This window comes from Podarcis liolepis, assembly GCF_965112155.1.
Source record: "Podarcis liolepis genome assembly, chromosome: 10".
NCBI classification, from domain to species: Eukaryota; Metazoa; Chordata; class Lepidosauria; order Squamata; family Lacertidae; genus Podarcis; species Podarcis liolepis.
Window position 1 is genome coordinate 24,931,266 of NC_139562.1, and position 19,018 is coordinate 24,950,283.

Below are 19,018 nucleotides of genomic sequence, written 5' to 3' on the forward strand. Positions count from 1 at the left end.
CAAGGTGGCATATGGTTAATCCTCACAACAAACCTGTGATGTAGGTTAGGGTGAGAAGCATAGAGAAATCTGTGGAGGAGAAATTGAATCAGCGGCAGCTCCATGATGTCTATAGTCTCCTGCTGGGATTTGAAGGCTAGCTGTTGGGAGCAGCCATGGGGATACGCTTTTGCTCTCAGCCTGCTTTTGAGAAAGAAGATGCTGTTCTAGACAGGCCTTTTGCTTGATCCAGAAGCTCTGCTCTTAGGTCCGCAGGTGTACAAGAGGGAATTTCAGGAATTGCAAGCAAAGGAGGTTTTGGCTAAACATCAGAAGAACTTTCTGACGGCAAGAGCTGTTTGACAGTGGAATGGACCCCCTCAGGAGGTGGTGGACTCTCCTTCTTTGGAGGTTTTTAAGCAGAGGTTGGGTGGCCATCTGTCATGGGTGCTTTAGTTGAGATTCCTGCATTGTGGGGATTTGGACTTAGATTACCCCTTTTGACTCTACAATTCTGTGGTTCTTGACGCTACATGTAAGGCTGTCCCAGCTGAAATTTCCCCTCTCCCCCACCTTTTTAGCGTACATGACCTGTTCTCTCCTTTACCTCTCTATTCCATATGGTAGAGACAAGTGCTTGGGGATTATGATGGTGCATATTCAACATACCTTTATGTTCTATGTGTTAAATACATAGATGCTTCTTTAATTCACTGGAAAATGTAAACCACTTGCACTTTCAGACTGAATTAACTGAATTTAAATATAATAGAAGTAGCATATTTGGAGAATTCCAAATATTACTATTTCTAAAAGGGATTTAAAAATTTGCTGTGTGTTTTGTGAGTGAAGGCACAGCACTACCCTTCACTTCAAACAATTTTTTTCTTGCCTGCCAAAAGAGAGACTTGATAGCAAATCAAATGTGAGGCGCCAGATGTAATAAATTAAATGGCATTTGCATTCTGCCCCTGCTCTGCTCTTGATTATATTAGATATTAACATGTTTAAAAAATTTCCCCAATGAATGCAAGCCAGATTTCTCCGAAGATATTTCATGTCGCATTTATGGCAATTCAGCAATTTTAGCAAGCTCCGCAAGTCAATTAGGAGTCTTTGTTGTTATCTGGCCAGATTCACGTTTTGCAAGATTAATTCTAAGCCACTCATCATTAGCAGTTGTGAGCGTGACCTCTTTGGTCAGTCTGCCGCCTGTATGTGAAATGTGATCTGCTACTAGTAGCTATTACGAATGCATGTCTTTCTCATTCTTCTGTCTGATTGAAATACTCAGTGGCTTTCCGCTGTCCAGTCTAAAACTTGCCATGAGAAGTAGCTGTGACCATACAAGCAAAATGTGATGTAGTGCGATATTTTGAAGAACAGGAGCTCATCATGACAGCCCCATAGCCATGCCCCAAAGATAATAAAAACTGCAGGCAGCTGTGTTGACATAATTGGCATAATACCCCGTTTATTAGGTTTATCACGACTGCAATCCTATGCATGGTTTCCTGAGGTAATCTCCATTGAACTAACTGGTGCTTGTTTATGACTGCCCAGGTTCAACTTCTTCAGTGCTTTGTCCACGTCTAATCTTACCCCTTTCTAACATTTATTGGTGCGTGTTTGTAAATCTACCAATGAATAAAATAAAAAATCAGGTTTAAAGGGTTTTCTTAGGGTGGTGGAAGGCATGTGTGCTGTGTCCCGTTGGTTTAGTGGTGGTAGGCCTCTCCCTTCTTCTGACAGGAAATGCTCTGTGAGTGAGGGTACAAACATGGGGAGCCAAGGAGGGTTAGTTTTGAGGGAAATGTCCCCATTTGCATCTTAAGGAATGTTGGAGGGTATGTGCGCATGCGCACAAGCTATTTCGGGTGCTCCTCCGAACTGGAAGTGCACTGGAAATAGTGGGTGCACACACGTATGGGCACGCACTCCCCCGCCCTCCAGCCCGCCGTGCAATCGGCGCTAGAGACACTGGCCCGAAGCACGGTAAGTTTGCTGACCCCTGGTATATGCCATTCTGGGTTAGAAGATAGTGCAATGGCTTGGCTCTGTATGCCACAGCCTCATAAGTGTAATTTGGGGAGAGGGATAGTACAAGGTGCAACTCAAGAAACCAGATTTGGCCCAGAATGATCAGTGGTTTCCCTTGTACAGTATGATCAAGAGAGGAAGACTGGATGGCCTCATCTCAGCACTGAGGATTAGATGTCTCTTGGTTCCTTCTGCCTCTATAATTATTAGGTGGATCTGCTGGGTCAGCACAGCACGGAAGGTCTGCATTTAGGACGTCAGCTACTTCCTCCAAAACTATCCCACCTGGAATGCAGAGTCTATTGCAAACTGAGCAAAGGAACAGCATGTAGCCTGTATTTGATTATTTTTAATAGCAAATCTTTCCATTGAGGCAAACACTTTTTAATAGTTTTTTTGCACAAAGTAACTGTACCTGCTTCTTATTTAACACACAAGAACATATGACATGGATTTCGTATTAATAGCAGTCATAGTAATATTTCTTACTGCCCTTCACCAGAGGTCCCAGGGTCAACTGCAACAATAGAATATTAAAATCAGTTAAAATAGATTACAGTCAAGAGATAGATCCTAAATGTATAGGGTTGGATTCAACTAACTCAGTGTGTTAGCAGAAGCCAAGACAAGGGTTCCTTCTTGCACAATGGGGTTTCCCCTTTCCTCTCTGCGTGGCCCTCCAAGCCTCCCCCAGCTCTACAGACGTTTGATTCAAATATTTCTCCCTCTTAACGCCATTGGTAAGGTGAGGCTGTAGCTGCAATCCTGCTACTCACCTGGGAGTAATCCCAATGGAACTCAGTGGAATTTAAATCTGAGATACTATCCCAGTTCTTTTCAGGCTGACGTAATTCAGTCTTGCCTAACCATCCCGTTTCCCTTTTCATTTCACTTTGAAATCATCCCTTCCAAACTACCTAGTCCCCTTTTCTCTCACTTGGGCACAGGTGAAAGATATGGTAGAGAAACGAAACAAAACAGTTGCTGCACTCGGGCAAGCATATCTCAATTTAAAAAGATATGAATGGACCCTTTGCCCTTCCCGCAACACCTCTTCACTCCTTGAAGACACAAGCAAATAAACCAGGAAGCCTTCAATTAACCATAGTTTCCTGTTTCATCTGAACTGGGAAACTATGGTTACTAGCTTTGGAACAAACCATAATGTTAAGCCATGGTATGAAGTTGTTTGATCCTAGAATACTCCAAAACTGGTAATCATAGCTTCCCAGTTCAAATGAATCAAGAAACTACCGGTATGTCCCTGCAACCCCACAAAGGGCAGCTGAGCCTGAGTCACATTTTAATTTCCCACAATGCCCCCAACACAGTATCACCCCAAGACAATGCAGCTACAGTCCACCACAGCTACAGCTGGCCCACCACTGGCCTAACAGAAATTTTAATGCCTATTACAAACAGTTTTAGATATAGAAATACTTAAACAACATACATTTAAAGTAGCATACTGTGCAACACTTTCAGGAAAGAAAGCCCCCCTATTAGTATTCAAAAGGTAAACAGAATGCATTATTATTCATCGTGAAAAATGCTATTCCTAGGCTGATCTGTTGACAGTTGCATATCAAGAATTGGTGTTCTGGTATGCTAATTATTCCAAAAGTATTAAAGCTAGGCTGCCCTTTGTGTTTTTCTTACATTTGCAAAAAGCCAGGGTGTGTCAGGATGTGTCATCAGTCTGATTTTATTGCTCTGTGGTTATGTTCTAGGCTATGATCATGCGTTTTCCATGCAAGCGGGAAAAACATTGCTTTGCAAATGCAGCCAGCAAGCTATGTTCTCTGTTCTAGTTTGTTTATTTTTTAACTTAAAAAAATTTTAAACCCTGTGAGAGAGACAAGAAATGATGAAAAGGACAGGAAATTCAGACTGCTGAATGCTTGCTTGCCCTGGAGAATGGGAAAGACAGGTTATAAAGCAATATTATGAGTCAAGGACACTGCTCAAGAACACTGTGATCCAAACCTCATTCCATAAATTATTTCATTCCTGGATTTAAAAAGACAGGGATTAATTAAACATTATAACGGGCACATGGGACATACCTGGAGGCAGACACTGTTCTTGGCACGCTGCACACACACACACACACACACACACACACACACACACACACACACAATGACACACCATGACACACCATGACACACGTTTTCTTTTTCACTCTGTGCAAACACTGTTGGTATTTGTTCATTTTGGGGTGGCAGAGTCAGTAAGTATGGGAACTTCTGCACAGTTGGCGGTGGCGGGGTGTGTGTGTGCGTTTACAATAATTCTTGCTGGATCAGACCAAATTTCAGCACCCTGCTTCTCACAGCAGCCAAATGCATTTGGGAATCTCACAAGTGGGGCATAAGGGCAATAGACTTGTTTTGTTTTTGTTCCCCAGCAAGTGGTGTTTAGAGACATGCTGCCATATATATAGCCGTCATGGCTAGTAAGCACTGCCAAACCTATTCTCCATTCATTTGTCTGAATTGGAGATGAGGAAATTGTGGTTCTTCAAATGTATCTCTCCTCATTGCTGACCGTTGGCCAAGCTGGCTGGGGCGATGGGGGTTGGACTCTATCGACATATGGAGGAACCCCCCAATGCACACCAAATTAAAGCGGTCCTCACTACCTCTTGTGCCAATGAAGTCACAATTGTGACAAGATTAGCATACCCCAACAAAGGAAAGATAATGGTGAGAATCTAGATTTGATAGCTTTTGAGACTATGCATGATACAACTACAGTGGTACCTCTGGTTATGTACTTAATTCGTTCCGGAGGTCCATTCTTAACCTGAAACTGTTCTTAACCTGAAGCACCACTTTAGCTAATGGGGCCTCCTGCTGCCACTGCACCGCCACTGCACGATTTCTGTTCTCATCCTGAAGCAAAGTTCTTAACCCGAGGTAATATTTCTGGGTTAGTGAAGTCTGTAACCTGAAGCGTATGTAACCTGAAGCGTATGTAACCCGAGGTACCACTGTACTCGTTTTATGAGAACCAATGCCAGTTTTCCTACTATTGGGTGATGTACTGCATTTCTATCTAAACGATAGTGATTTATTTCTAAATCTGTGTTCACACCTATAAATTAGAATATGAGAATTCTTTGAAAATTGGTGTCCCCCTTTGATCACTTTTTTGTGGGTACTGCACTTCCTTTCCTTTTCTTATGATGCATAAGCAGCCACCTTAGATGGCAAGGACTGAGCCTGTATGCAGAACAGACTGAGCTGTAGCTCCCACCCACACTGGGATGTCTTTTTCCACCCCCGCTGGAAAAAATTAGTAATGGGGAAAGAGGGGATACGAATTAGCTCAAACTTTGTTTCCAGTTTTTTTGATTAAAAATGGTTTGGAAACAATTTTTTTCAGACAAAAGTCATTTGGATATTTTTTTTTCTTAAAAAGCATTGCTAATTTAGAAGAAGGTGCATAAAGCAATTCCCAAGCAAGACTCATTTGTACCTTCTAATTTGTGAAGGCTACGACACCAATGCGTTCAACTTTATTGTCTCCTCAAGCGGCTTCATCAGTCTGCAGTCAGCTGGAATATGAATAGAGGCAGGTCCCAGGAAGATGAATTCATTCATTTTATTCCACTGTTTATTGTTTATTGCATACATTACGGATGCCAACATGATATTCCCTGCATCCCTGTGCAATGCAATATAGCTTCGAAGATACTTATTTGGAAGACTCCCTGGTGGAGGAATTAGGAGGGGAAAATACGTATTTAGGCAATTGCTTTGCCTCTCATGTGGCAGAGACGATCTAATGCCTATGGCTTGTTTACAACTGGTTTACATTGCCCATTCACTGTTCCACGTATGAATATGCTGTCTTAAGGCACATGAGAAAGCTAAAACAAATATCATTAATGCAGGCTGTGTAGCTCCCTGTATTGTTGCTTCTCATGATTAATGGTATCAAGGCTGACACTACTTCACTGCAGTATCACACAAAAGCAGTGGGGAACCTGTGTCTTCAGTTCCCCTTCCTAAGATCCAAGCAGCCCATGCTTCTACAATGTGGCTTGTAATTGTAACCTGTGAGCAGGAGTACCAGCTTGGCCCTGCAACCGTGGGTGCACAGGGCTGCGGGTGCCATGCAGTGTGCATGGCCCTGGCACCAAAATTTGTGGGTGCCTGGCCCCTTCATGGAGAATTTTGTGGGTGCTTGGTCACCCAGGGCGTCAATAAGTCAAGAAGGGCAAATCTGTGCGTTTCTGTTTGTCACTCACCCACTCCGTCTTCTGTTCATTTCCATACCAATTTGCAATTATTATTTACAAAGTCTTCATGAGAATTCACCAGCATTTGAGTGTGAATTTATGCACACTGCACATATACACATTTTGTATGCAATTTTGTCTACAATACACATTTTTAAAAAGCAATTTCCAGAAGACAGCACATTTTTGCATGTTATTTTCACTAACGAGTGCACTTTTATGCACACTTTACACTAGTATGTTCCTTTTTGAACACGTTACTTGGCTAGAGGACTGCATTGCAAAATTCGGAGAAGTGCAAATTTTTGAAGGATGGCTGCATTTTGGTTCTTGCCTTTTCTTTGTATTGTGTGGGTGTGCTCAATTGCTCCTCGAATATGAAAAGAGGACCACAGGGCATAAGAAGTGGGTCAAATATGCTTTTTACTAATGATGTTCTGAGCTGAACTCACAAGATCAGTTAGGATCCTATAGTGTTCTAGATAAGATTTAAGTTATATCAATTGCCTGAAGGAGCTCAGTGCAGCTCAGCATGGTCTTTGCCCTCCCATTCTAGCCTTACAACAACCTTGTGATGTAGGTTAGACTAAGAGATGGCAACTGACCCAATAGTACCTTGGTAGGCAATGAAGAAGGTCCTCTCTGCTACTGGCAAAGTACCCTAGGCATGACCCACAGAACATCTGCTCGAGGTTCCTCCTGAACTTTGGATAAATATCTGGGACAGACAGTTCATTAATTTGCTATGGCACCTAGTGCCTAACAGAGAGGATATTTACGGAGCTCCTTGTATGAATAAACAGACTTTGCCCTGAAATATTCCCTGCCACTCTTGGATTCCCACGTGCTACCTTCTTGAAAATAGAAAAGATTATTACAAAGAGAAAACAGTATTGTAATAATCATCACAATGTTAAGTTGTAGACAAATATGAATATATATCCTCTAATAATGAGCACAGATTAATTAAATCTTGCAGTATATAATTCTAGAAGTGGATAAACGGACTCCATTTATTGTTCTTTTGAATGCCTTCTCTTATCAAATTTGCTATTTGTTTCTATATTAACTATCTCCTAAACTTTAGATAAGCAAGTATCAAACAACAATGACGTGGTGTTTTCTCCCCAGTTTTGAGAAATTGCCATTTTAGCTGCTGTTGATAAGTGAGGTGCCATTTCAATACCCTCCTGTGGTATGGTGCTTCTTGAGATCCTCAAAAAGTATTATAACTGGGTCCATTGGAAGATCGTAACCTAGGGCACTTTTCTATTTCTATCAGAGCAGCTTCCCAGAAAGTCCGGATTGCAGAACATTCTTGCGACACATGAAGTATATTTGTGTTAGGTGCCTTACATCTCCTACATTGATCGCTTCACTATTCCTTGGCTAAATTTTGCTCAGTCTAGTTGGAGTTAAACACTATAGGTCATAATTTTTATGACCCCCCTCCCCTTAAAAATTATGGGTGTTTAACTCCTGCTAGAGTCACACAAAGGATAAGCCCAGTTTACAGAAGCTTCCGCTTACCAGAAACATAGCCAATTTCTTAGTATTGTACTGCATCAGTCTCTGCCCCTTTTTCCTGCCTTTTGGAAGAATTTGGGGGTGCATTTTGGAACGCTGAGGCCATGTGCTCAAGCTTCCTTCCTCTCCCCTCCCCTACCACCCATCCAGATAGTAAAATGTAAAATACATTTTAGTTGCAGCTATTCTGTAAGAAGCATAATGAGATCCACTGCAAGGTGGAATGTTACATTTTTTATTTTATTTTAATGAAACTCTTATGATCACACCTAACATCCCTTGCTTCAGAAGCCATTGTCAGATAGGCTGTTGCAGGGTCACAAACACTGGGAGAAGCAGGCAAAGAGCCTTCAGCAATTTGTAACGAAAGAAAATGAACACTAGTAAAGGAAAAAAATTGTTATCTAGGAAAGGAATATCACGAATGCCTGAGCTAATAAAGAATTTGTATGCATACTCACTGGAGAACTTGACATAAATAATTTGATATACTAATTGACCAGGGGAAGTTTACATTGTTAGTTACACATGGAAAAATAATTAAATGGTAGATTGAAGAGTGAGTCAGATTTTTGACCTGGGGCCAGAAAAGGGATGTGAGCGGAAGAGTTTAATTGGTTATTATTGAATATTAGTTTGTTCAGGATCCAGATAAAGATTTGGAGCATTTTGTTACCCTCCTCAAAGTGGTTATATACAAGAAGTCAAAGACTGGGGCTTACTTTGAGTTTATGGTCTTTGAAATATGGTGAAATATTGCAAACATTGTAATAAAGCATATTAGATTTGGCCTGTTAATGATTTAATAGTGACAGTTTATATATATCCAGTGCTGCATGTGCAGAGTTCTACTTGCACAACATGACTTCTCCTTCCTTCCCTCTCTCAAAATGTGCCCTCCAAACTTCTGGAGCAGATTTTGAGGGTGCCCAGGGGAAGGGGCTTCCAAAGTGGAGAAGGGGAAAGTTCTGCTTTTCAAGCCAAAGTCTGCTGCATTAGTGGAACAGCAGCGCTGGTTGCAACCTAAGGTGTTTGTGCATTTAATATTTATGTAACTGTAATATAAAGAACAGTCTATGTCTGATGTTTATTTTTTCCACCAGCTCCAGCCAACATGGTCAATGGTCAGGGATGATTGCAGTTGTAGTGTAGCAACGTATTCCATGGGAATGGTTGTTACTATTATATGAATGTGATGTGTGTGTGTGTGTGTGTGTGTGTGAGAGAGAGAGAGAGAGAGAGAGAGAGAGGGAATAAGAATAACTATTTCATTTTCTCTAATTGTTCATATCTAAGAAAACCCAGCTAGATCGCTTCCAGAGAGTATGTTCATTCCACATGCCTCCATTAGGTGGTGCTCCAAATATATGTTAAGCGGTACATAACAGAACTGAGTAGTTTTAAAGGTACCTAAGGACAGAAAATATACCAGTGGACAAGTGAATCTCTGTTGGCTATACCCACGAAGTCACAGTGGGACTATAAATGATCAATTACGTCTTGCAAGGACATACACATCTGCACTGTATGATACCTTATCATCATCATGAATTAGGGGAAATGTTTCTCAGGAGTGGTGGAGCTCATCGTTAGCAGGGGGGAAAGGAAAGCTTCTTTCCTTTTCTGTAAGTCCCACCCTCCTCCAGCAGCAACAACAACTGCATTGGAAGTCTGGCTGCCATTTTGAATGCTGCACAGTCATAGCATCGCCCATGGGTGGGTTTTTTGTGGGTGGGGGGAGCGAAGGTCAGTCACTACAAATAAAACTCTCCAAAAGTGGGTTGTTTTCTAGGGGTGGGAGGAAAGAAAAACAAAAGAAAATAAACCACTGGAAAAATATATTCAGAGACATCTTGGCTCAACCCTAGTGTCAGTAGACATTCTTGGTAGCTTCTGAATGACCCAGTGTCTAGTCTTTACCTCAGGCTGTAAAGCATCCTAGCCCTTGTTATAGGCTCCACAGGGCCTTCCCCACAACAGTTACTTTGAGCTGCTTGCCCTGTGTGGCGCTTGAGGCTTTTCACATCATCAGATTGCGCTTGTTAACTAGGGATGAGGGATGAATTCACTTTTGTTTGCCTGTTAACTACCCAATATGCACGTCTGGAACAAACAGCAAACGGAAGCACAGCTATCCATTGAAACTCACATTTTCAGATTTTGAGATGGAGCTTCCCTAACCATGAACATGTACAAAAATGCATACATTGTGGGAAAGTGTGCATGAAAATGCATATACAGTGGTACCTTGGTTTTCAAACGTAATTCATTTCGGAAGACCGTTCGACTTCCGAAACGTTTGAAAACCCAAAACTCAATACGCAAGCCTCAAAATGTATGGAAAACTCAAACAGGAAGCCGCCTTGGAAGTTTTTTATACATTGTAAGCTGCCTTGAGAATGGCATTAACTTTGGAAATGCAGCACACCAAAAAATGATTGATTGTTTATTAGGAGAAATTCCAACTAAAATGTTGACAAATTTTCGTGCGGATTTTATTTTTTGTAAAAAATTGCAAATGGCTATGGCAATGTGGAGAACTGAATTGAAGATTAGTAGGGTTGCCATACGTCTGGAATTTCCCTGACATACCCAGAAAACTGTAGTAAAAAGCAGTGTCCTGGCGGAAATCAACTAAATGTTTGGGTTAATCCAGCTGTATTTCTGTATTGGCCATTTTCCTCAAAAACAGCTCTAAAATGTTATTTGTTATTTTGTTAAAAAAGCTCAACAAACAAGTTTTGTGTCCAGACTTCCACTTTTTGAAATATGGCAACCCTAAGATTTGAAACTGAAAAACCCAAACTGACAGATTTGTCAATCCCTGTTGTCACCTCAGCTCTCATTCTCCATTCCAAAAAAAGATTTCCAATCCTCAGCAATTTCACTTTGAGTTTTCCTTCCTTCCTTCCTCTGGAATAAATCAGGTTTGCCACAAGTGGGTATGCTTATTCTCCACAAATGCTTGGTTTAACACAGCGAAGTCAGAGCTGAAGGAGGTAGTTCCCTCGATGGGGACCTTTTGTCTTTATGTTGTTTGGGGAGGTGTTTCTCTATTTGAATGTCTCTGCTCACAATTTCACTCAACCTTGAACCACGCTGAGTGTACTATTAACATATTGAATCTGCACAGACGCAACAGAAGGTCAACCATTATCTGTTGGGTAAGGCTAATTACACCTTATTTGTACAAATGCATTCTGTGAAGAATATGCCTTGGAGTATAAAAGTAAAGAAATTGAGAAAAGTGGGGTATTGTGTATGGATAGAGGAGAAATTCGATCCACTTCACATATAAAGGTGCTTTTACCTAATTTGCACTTTCTAAAACAGTACACGAACTGAAACACAGTAATCTTTCAGTCAAGGTCTCTCCCAGCTCTGCTTCGAAATGTCAGGGATTGAACCTGCAACCTAGATGCTCTACCCCTAAACTATGCCCCTACCCTTTGTTATGGCCTATGAAAGCCTACCCAGAAGCAAGCTGTGCTGTATCCAATAGGCTTACTCAAAGATGGAGATGGGGGAGACATTCAATTCACTTCACATTTAAAGCTGACCTGACCCTACCCAACTTGCATGTTCTGAAACAATACACAAACTGAAACACAGATATCCTTCCAAATTCACACATCCGTGATTGGCAGAAATGACTGGCAGAATCCGAGACCAGGGAGAAGAAATGGTGGAAGAAGACTGGAAGAAATTTAAAGACTATCTGCAGAAATACTGTAAAATTAATGAGTGTTAAAATGATGTTGGACTGAAAATAAGTGGTTTTGGTATTAAGGCTAATAAGAATATGTAAATATAGAAAGTTATATGGATGAAAATTTATAGTTATAATAGGTTAAGAATGTAGAGTAAAGATAAATGAAAGAGGGTAAGGATTTGCTGAAAGGATTTAATAAATGGGAATACAAAAAGGGGAGGTGTGAGGAGGTCAAGGAAATAAGCAAATGAGCCTAAAGATATTGAAAAATGGGTTATTTCTTCTCCCCCCCCTTTTCCCCTCTTCTTTTTCTACTTGTTTGAATGTCTGGTTTTTTTGTATTTTTTATTATACTGTTTTTCTTTTCTGTAAAATCTCAATAAATATTAAAAAAAAACACAAATTCACACATCCGTGAATTTTGCAAAGAGAGACAGTGTTGGTGTGTTGGACTATGACCTGGGAGACCAGGGTTTGAATCACCAGAGCTCAGCTATGAAGCTCGCTGGGTGACTTGGGCCTGCCATTGTCTCTCAGCCTAACCTACTTCACTGGGTTGTTGTGAGGATAAAATGGGAAGCAGAACCATGTATACCACCTTGAGCTCCTTGAGAGAAAAATGAGGAATCTGTAAAAATAAAGAACCAAGAGAAACCAAAATGGACAGATTCATCCACACCGAGTGGTATATAAAATGACCTGTCAAATGAAAGGGGGAATGGTTCAAAATACCCAAGGAACCCCATTGTCTGAATAGGTCTGTAGCCTTTGCACTAAACAAAAGCTATCTTGAGGTGACCTTTTCAGTGTCAGGGTGCAGGATGCAGAGAATGCCACAAAAAAAAATCTACATTTCTCTCACTACTACAGCAAATGTCACTTATGGCCACCTGAGGAGTCTATTTTCTTATTTCCCCAGGAAGTGTAGTGTGTATGTGGTGTATTGTCACCTGCTAGTCTCTGCCAGAAGGATAACCACAAGCTGAGCAAAATATAAATTAAGCATAGCACCACATTTTCAGACACCAGAACTGAATTATTTGCTGTGTGAATTTGAAGACAGCATCACAGCCAAGAAGGGTGATGACACCTTAGCCTGAAAACCACACTCTTTCCCCCCCTCCATCCTTATTTCTCTCCCCTCACTGTCCACAGCTTCTCCTGTTTGATTTTCATCCCGGCTTCTGCTGGGAAACCTCCGCTCCACAGCAGGTGAAGAAAGACAAAGGCTTCCTTTGTATGAGAGGAGAGCATCAATACAATTTCAGCAGATGGACGAGGGTTGTTCCCTGCTATTCCTTACATTGACTTCTTATTTACTAGTAATAAAAATAAGATTCTGTTTTGTTTTGATGTTGTAAAGATCAGCCTGAGATCTTTGAATGAAGGGCAGTACATAAATCCAATAAATAATAATAACCAATTATTATTTGTCAATAATAATATTTGTCAACAGTTATGATGTTATTTTGGGACGCGGGTGGCACTGTGGGTTAAACCACAGAGCCTAGGACTTGCTGATCAGAAGGTCGTGGTTCGTATCCCCGCGACGGAGTGAGCTCCCGTTGCTCGGTCCCTGCTCCTGCCAACCTAGCAGTTCAAAAGCACCTCAAAGTGCAAGTAGATAAATAGGTACCGCTCCGGCGGGAAGGTAAACGGCGTTTCCGTGCACTGCTCTGGTTCGCCAGAAGCGGCTTAGTCATGCTGGCGACATGACGAGGGAGCTGTACGCCGGCTCCCTCGGCCAATAAAGCGAGATGAGTGCCGCAACCCCAGAGACCGTCATGACTGGACCTACTGGTCAGGGGTCCCTTTACCTTTACCTATGATGTTATTTGGTTGGGGTGAAGGGGAAACAAGTGTTCTTTCTCTAATTTAGCTGTAATTCCTATTGGGGCTTTCAATTAATTAAAGAAATCTTAAATGCAAAACCAATTTTAAAAAATAAGATTGTTTTTAGATAGTGCTTGCATATTCCATATCTATCTATCTATCTATCTATCTATCTATCTATCTATCTATCTATCTATCTATCTATCTGCTCATAAGGTGTCCCCGGTTAAAGGATGCAACTGACACGGCTTGAAGCAAAGGTGGGCAACCTGAGGGCTTTGTGCCGCCCTCGGCCTAATTCTACAGAGGCTTCGGCCTGATTTCAAAAGCCCTCTGCAAGCTCAGACTTCCAGTGAGAATGTTCTGTTCCTTTCCCAGCAGCCTGCTAGGCAAGGAGGGGGGGGGGGCGGAAGGGAGGCAGGGAAAAATGGTGGCCCTGTTAGCACCGACACTTGAATAAAGCAGAGAGAAAATCCTGGTCAATGTTTACAGAACAAAGTGAACTAAATAGTACACAACTTGAGCAGAAAGAGAGTGATTTTGCCTTTTTGGAAGGTCTTGTTCTGAGCAGGAAGACATAAACGAAACATCCACAAGAGAAGTGTAAGGCCAAATGAGCACAGTGGGAATTACTTCCAAAGAGCCATGGTGCTGCAAGTCTCTGCCTCTCCCTCCCCAACTATGTTCTACCATTTCATGAAAAAAACACTTCTTCTATAAAATGCTATAACTGATAGAAGACTGCTCTCTTCCTCTTAAATAATGAAAGCCTACTAAGGTTGCCAGACTTCCAGGTCTGATCTGAACTCACTACGTTTGTGTGGCAAATGGAGGGCTTGAATTTCCAGGTGGCCCAGAGTGCTAATACTAATAAATACTAATAAATATTAAGAAGACATGCATGCAGCTTGTAGAGTTTCAACCTGGCAGGAGTTGGCTGCAAATTGCAGCATAGGCACTCAGGGCGGGAGTAGCTATGCTCTACCTTCTTCCAATTAACCTCCATCTCCAGGTTCTGCCCTATGACATCGCAAAGGACTGCATCTGTGACATCACCAGGGGCAGTCCCTAAAGCCTCAGGTTTGGACCCTATGATGCTCCTGACCTGGCAACCCTGATTCGAAGGGAGCTGGAGGATCATCTAGCCCAAGCCCCTGAAATATAGGAATTCTGTCCACAGCTGTCCCTGGGTGGGCTCCACCCACCAACCTTCTGGTTAACAGCCAGATGCACTGACCCATTATAATTTTAATAATAAACATAACCCCTCCCCAATTAACAATGCACAAGATGGCCTGGGAGGGGGGGGGGTCGTACTTGCACTACTTGTTCGTTATTTCTGCTGCAGCTTAGGTTGTAAGAATTATATTGCTTATTAATTCCTGTTTCTATTATGTTGCTAGCTGTCTTGAGGGTATAGTTTTAGAACAAAGTGTAACATGTAAATATTTTAATTTGCATTCCAGCAGGAGCAAGTATCTTCCTCGTTTCATTTCCTGGCAGCTGGTGGTTGAAACTATTGTGGCAAATCTGCATCCTGCTCTTCTACCAAGAAATTCAGAGTAGTACACATTCTTCTCTACGCTTTCATCATCACAACAACAACCCTGTGAGGTAGGTTAGGCTCGCAAATAATGACTTGCCTCATTTCACCCGGTGAGCTTCAAATCAGAGATGAATTTTGAGCTTGAATCTCCCCCGTCCTGTTCCAGCCTCCTATCTTGTTGAGCTGTGTATTTATTTATTTTATCCACCTTTCATTCCAAGGTCTTAGAGTGGGTCACAACAAGTCAGGAGCCATACAAAATTAAAAACAGATTTAAAACAAGTTACAGAAAGATTAAAAAAAAAGAAATTTGCATGGTCATTATGTAATTCCATCCCACTCATTTCAATTTAAAGGAAAGAGGGGGATGCAATCAAATACATATCATCTGCAGAATGAAAGCTGCAATAGTAGCAAATCCTTATTGTATTCGCTGGATTGATTTCCATTCCAAACATGGGACAAATAAGTGAACATAAGCAATTTCTTCTCTAGATTCTGTTTCTGTTGGATTTCTTTGACATCCCGAAGTGTGTATCAAAACAGGCAGAGCTGTGTGCAATCTCCAATGATTTTCCTCTGAGATGAGGGCTGGTCTCCTGTCTACCTTTCATTCTCTCTCTCTCTTCCTTCCAAGTGGGAGCTACTTGATATTTATTGATATAGAAATGCATGTAGCACCTGCTGTTACCATTTTCACAGCTCAGTGTTTACACTTTGCTTGTAAATTGTGGCATCTCAAAGTCTCTGCCCTGTCAGAAGCATGATCGACAGCCTGTTAACATGGTTTATCAAGATAACAGGCCTGGCATTTCCATTTTGTAACAATGACTTGTCACGTTTTGCAGATACAGTATACTTTTGATCTGGGAAGCTGCATTATGTCAGTTTAAACTACTAGTCCATCTAGTCCATTGCTGTCTACTCCAGGGATGAGGAATCTTTGCCCCTCTTGATATTGTTAATTCCAACATACCCCAGCCCCAGCCCCAGCCAGCATGGCCAATGGTAAAGGATGATGGGAGTTGTAGTCCAGCAAATATCTAGAAGGCCACACGTTCCCCTTTCCTGGTTTGTTCTGAATGGCAATGGCTTCCTGAGGTTTTAGATGAAGAGGCAAAGTAGGCCCAGGACAATTTGCTGACTGACAATCCTGAGCTAGATGGACTCTGTATAAGATAGCTTCCTAGAAACCTACATTTTATGTCATTTATCCAAAGATGAGCATGCTACCTTCTCCGCAAGACACGAGGATTCATTCCTTTATTTTAAAGGCCACAAGCATGTTGTTGTGAAGCACCCTGAAAGGGAACTATAAATATGTTTTTCATTTAGAGAAATAAATTTAAAATTACACAGAAGAAGAACAACTCTATGTTGCCTCTTGGAACTTTACAGCTGTCTTCCCTTCATGATCCATGCATTTGACATATAACCAGCCAGTAATAATAGGGAATAGGGAATATTTATGATTAATTCTGGCTTCCCAGAGGAGATTGGATGTATTCTTCTGTTCCTCAACCCTGTGCTTCCTCACCTCCTTTCATACTTTGATGGTGCTGACTATCCTTCTCCAAAGTGCATAGGGCATGTTCTATCTTGGGTATGAAACCTCTACCCCAAAAGGTGTAACCCAGCCCTTCCATCGGATGGGGACAATCTCACTGCTAAGACGGCTAAGACCTTCAGTACTCATAAAAGAAGGATGTGATAATCCCAGTCCTAAGGACACTTCAAAACAAGGATTTCCAGAGCCACCTTGGTGGTTATATAACTTACCCACTTTAATGCATTATGCTTTGCAATGCTACTGGCTGGATGTAACGTGTGAAGTGATGCCGGAACTCATTACAGAAATGTGGGTTTATATTATTCCGTGAGATCTTACTGTGATTCATCGTTACTCTTCCTTGGCTTGAAAGTTCACCTAGTGTTACCTACCTGTACATTTTATTCAGCAAATAGGAGGGGAAGAAGTTGCATATTAGTAGAAGCAGGAAATGACTCAATTATTTGCATTTTTAGAGTTCTGTTTCATGGAAATATGACCTTTTGGAGTGTGGGGTGGGCACAGTGTTTCCAACACATCCTTGGAAGGAAGAACATAAGAAAGATTGTAAAGCAGTTTGCTAATGGAGTCGCTTGATGAATAATAAATAGCAGGGTTTTCTTAAACGTAGCAATTAACTCACTGCAGAACTTGCATTCTAGGGCCAGAACAAGACATGGCTGCCTCCTAAAACAGCAGCCCCATGTCTGATCTTCTTCTTCTTTTATCTTCTCCTGCAGCATCTAGTGATACAGGCTGCATCATGTGATGGAACTGGACTTTAAGGTTTTCTTCGTCAATGTATTTATTGACTGATTGATTAAATTTATAACTTCATGTTTCCTCCCAAAGTGTGTGTGTGTGTCTTACTTCCAGGTAAACATGTGCAGGATTTCTGCCTTCATCAAGTGAGCTGCTGCAGTCTTCATTCTTCTAGAGTCATTTATAAAAATGCAGTGGAAAAGAGCCTGGGAAGTAAGGGGCCATATTGTGAGACCACCTCTCACTTTCATTGCTGAAAGGCCTCCTATGGAGACATGTACTTAGCTGGTGTCTATTGTAGACACACAAATTGCCATGCCAACAAATTTGCAGGTCCAGCAAGGCCAGGGATGATGAGAGTTGTAGTTTCACAATTTCTGGAATACCCCATCTTAGAGTACATACACTAAGGCATTTCATTGACAGCTGTTTTCAGGAAAATGCAATGACAGCATTCCTGTCAAGTAGGCAAAGATGGGAGAGAGTTTGAGTCACCGTGCTGCAGTTTTTTATTGCGGTTTTGCAACTCCAAAGATCAGTTTTGCATCATGTTTAGTTCTGCCCATGTTACACTGTGACAGGAGAATAGCAACTCCTGGCTGGTGAAATATAAGAAACGTTTTGTGTGAAAGTTAGGTCCCCAGTATTGGAACAGTTTCCTAGCCTCAAGAAGGAATTTGCCCATTTATTGGGTAAGAGTGAACTCAAATTAATTGCAAGCAGGTTAGGGCTGGCATAGTTGGAGTGGCATTCGGAGCAGCTGTCTTGGCTCCTCTGCGAAACCATATTTCAATTAGCCTTATTCCAACAACTTCAAACTGCAAAGTTGTCCTGGACTGGCAAATTGCAATGGAAAAAATGGCAAAAGAGCACTTTGTGAATCAAGAAAGAGCAGCAAACTATGTCAGAGTTTGGCAAACATTTTAGTCTGTACCTTGGTGCCTCTCTCTCTCTCTCTCTCTCTCTCTCTGTGTGTGTGTGTGTGTGTGTGTGTTTTGACTAGTCTGGGCTCAAATTAGATTTGATATCCTGGTGTGCTTTCCAAATGTAACTACTAATAAATGAGCCTCTGTTGAAATGGGTGCAATGGAGAAACTTCCCCACTTGTCTTTTCATCTCATAGTCTTCTGCTCCAATGCAATGTTTTTTGTGTGGATAGGATGCATATATCGCTGGTTTTGTTCATGGGGAAAAAAACCCATGAAGGATTTCAGTGTATCTAAAGATCAAGCTCTCTGGATCCCCCCACTCCCAAGAATCTGTCATGATAACGTAGCTTGAGGAAGTTATGATTTTTCTACATTCCTTCATGTCAAACCATAAACATGTCAGGTCCTGTATCAGCAAAGCCAGCTCCAAGTATTCTGTTGACGGAGAAGACAAATTTCTAAGAGTCTTCACAGATAGGATTTATTTCTAAGAATACTTGACATCAGTGAGTGAGTAGAGAATTTCTCAATAATCTGAACCTAAGCAGACAGGAACCCTAATGAGGAAGTTCAAATCACAGTAAACCCTATGCATGTCCACACAGAAGAAAGTCCCAGGGAGTTGCTATATTTTAAACGGCGTTTCTGTGTGCTCTGGCATTCGTCGTGGTTTCCCGTTGTTCCAGAAGTGGCTTAGTCATGCTGGCCACACGACTCGGAAAGTTGTCTGTGGACAAACACCGGCTCCCTCAGCCTGAAAAGCGAAATGAGCAACTCCAAAAGTCGCCTTTGACTGACTTAACTGTCCAGGGGTCCTTTACCTTTTACCTTACTATGTTTTAAACATTATTAGTAGTGGTATGCTTATCTACCAGTCACTTTCCTATAGATA

General features: G+C 41.6%; 1 long non-coding RNA gene across 1 annotated transcript; it reads left to right on the forward strand.

Moving 5' to 3' along the window:
- Positions 1-1,836: 1,836 nt before the first annotated feature.
- On the forward strand, positions 1,837-17,233 carry LOC310688121. Its single transcript, XR_014516788.1, has 3 exons — positions 1,837-1,974; positions 14,807-14,958; positions 17,183-17,233. It is a non-coding gene; the product is annotated as an uncharacterized lncRNA (long non-coding RNA).
- Positions 17,234-19,018: the final 1,785 nt, after the last annotated feature.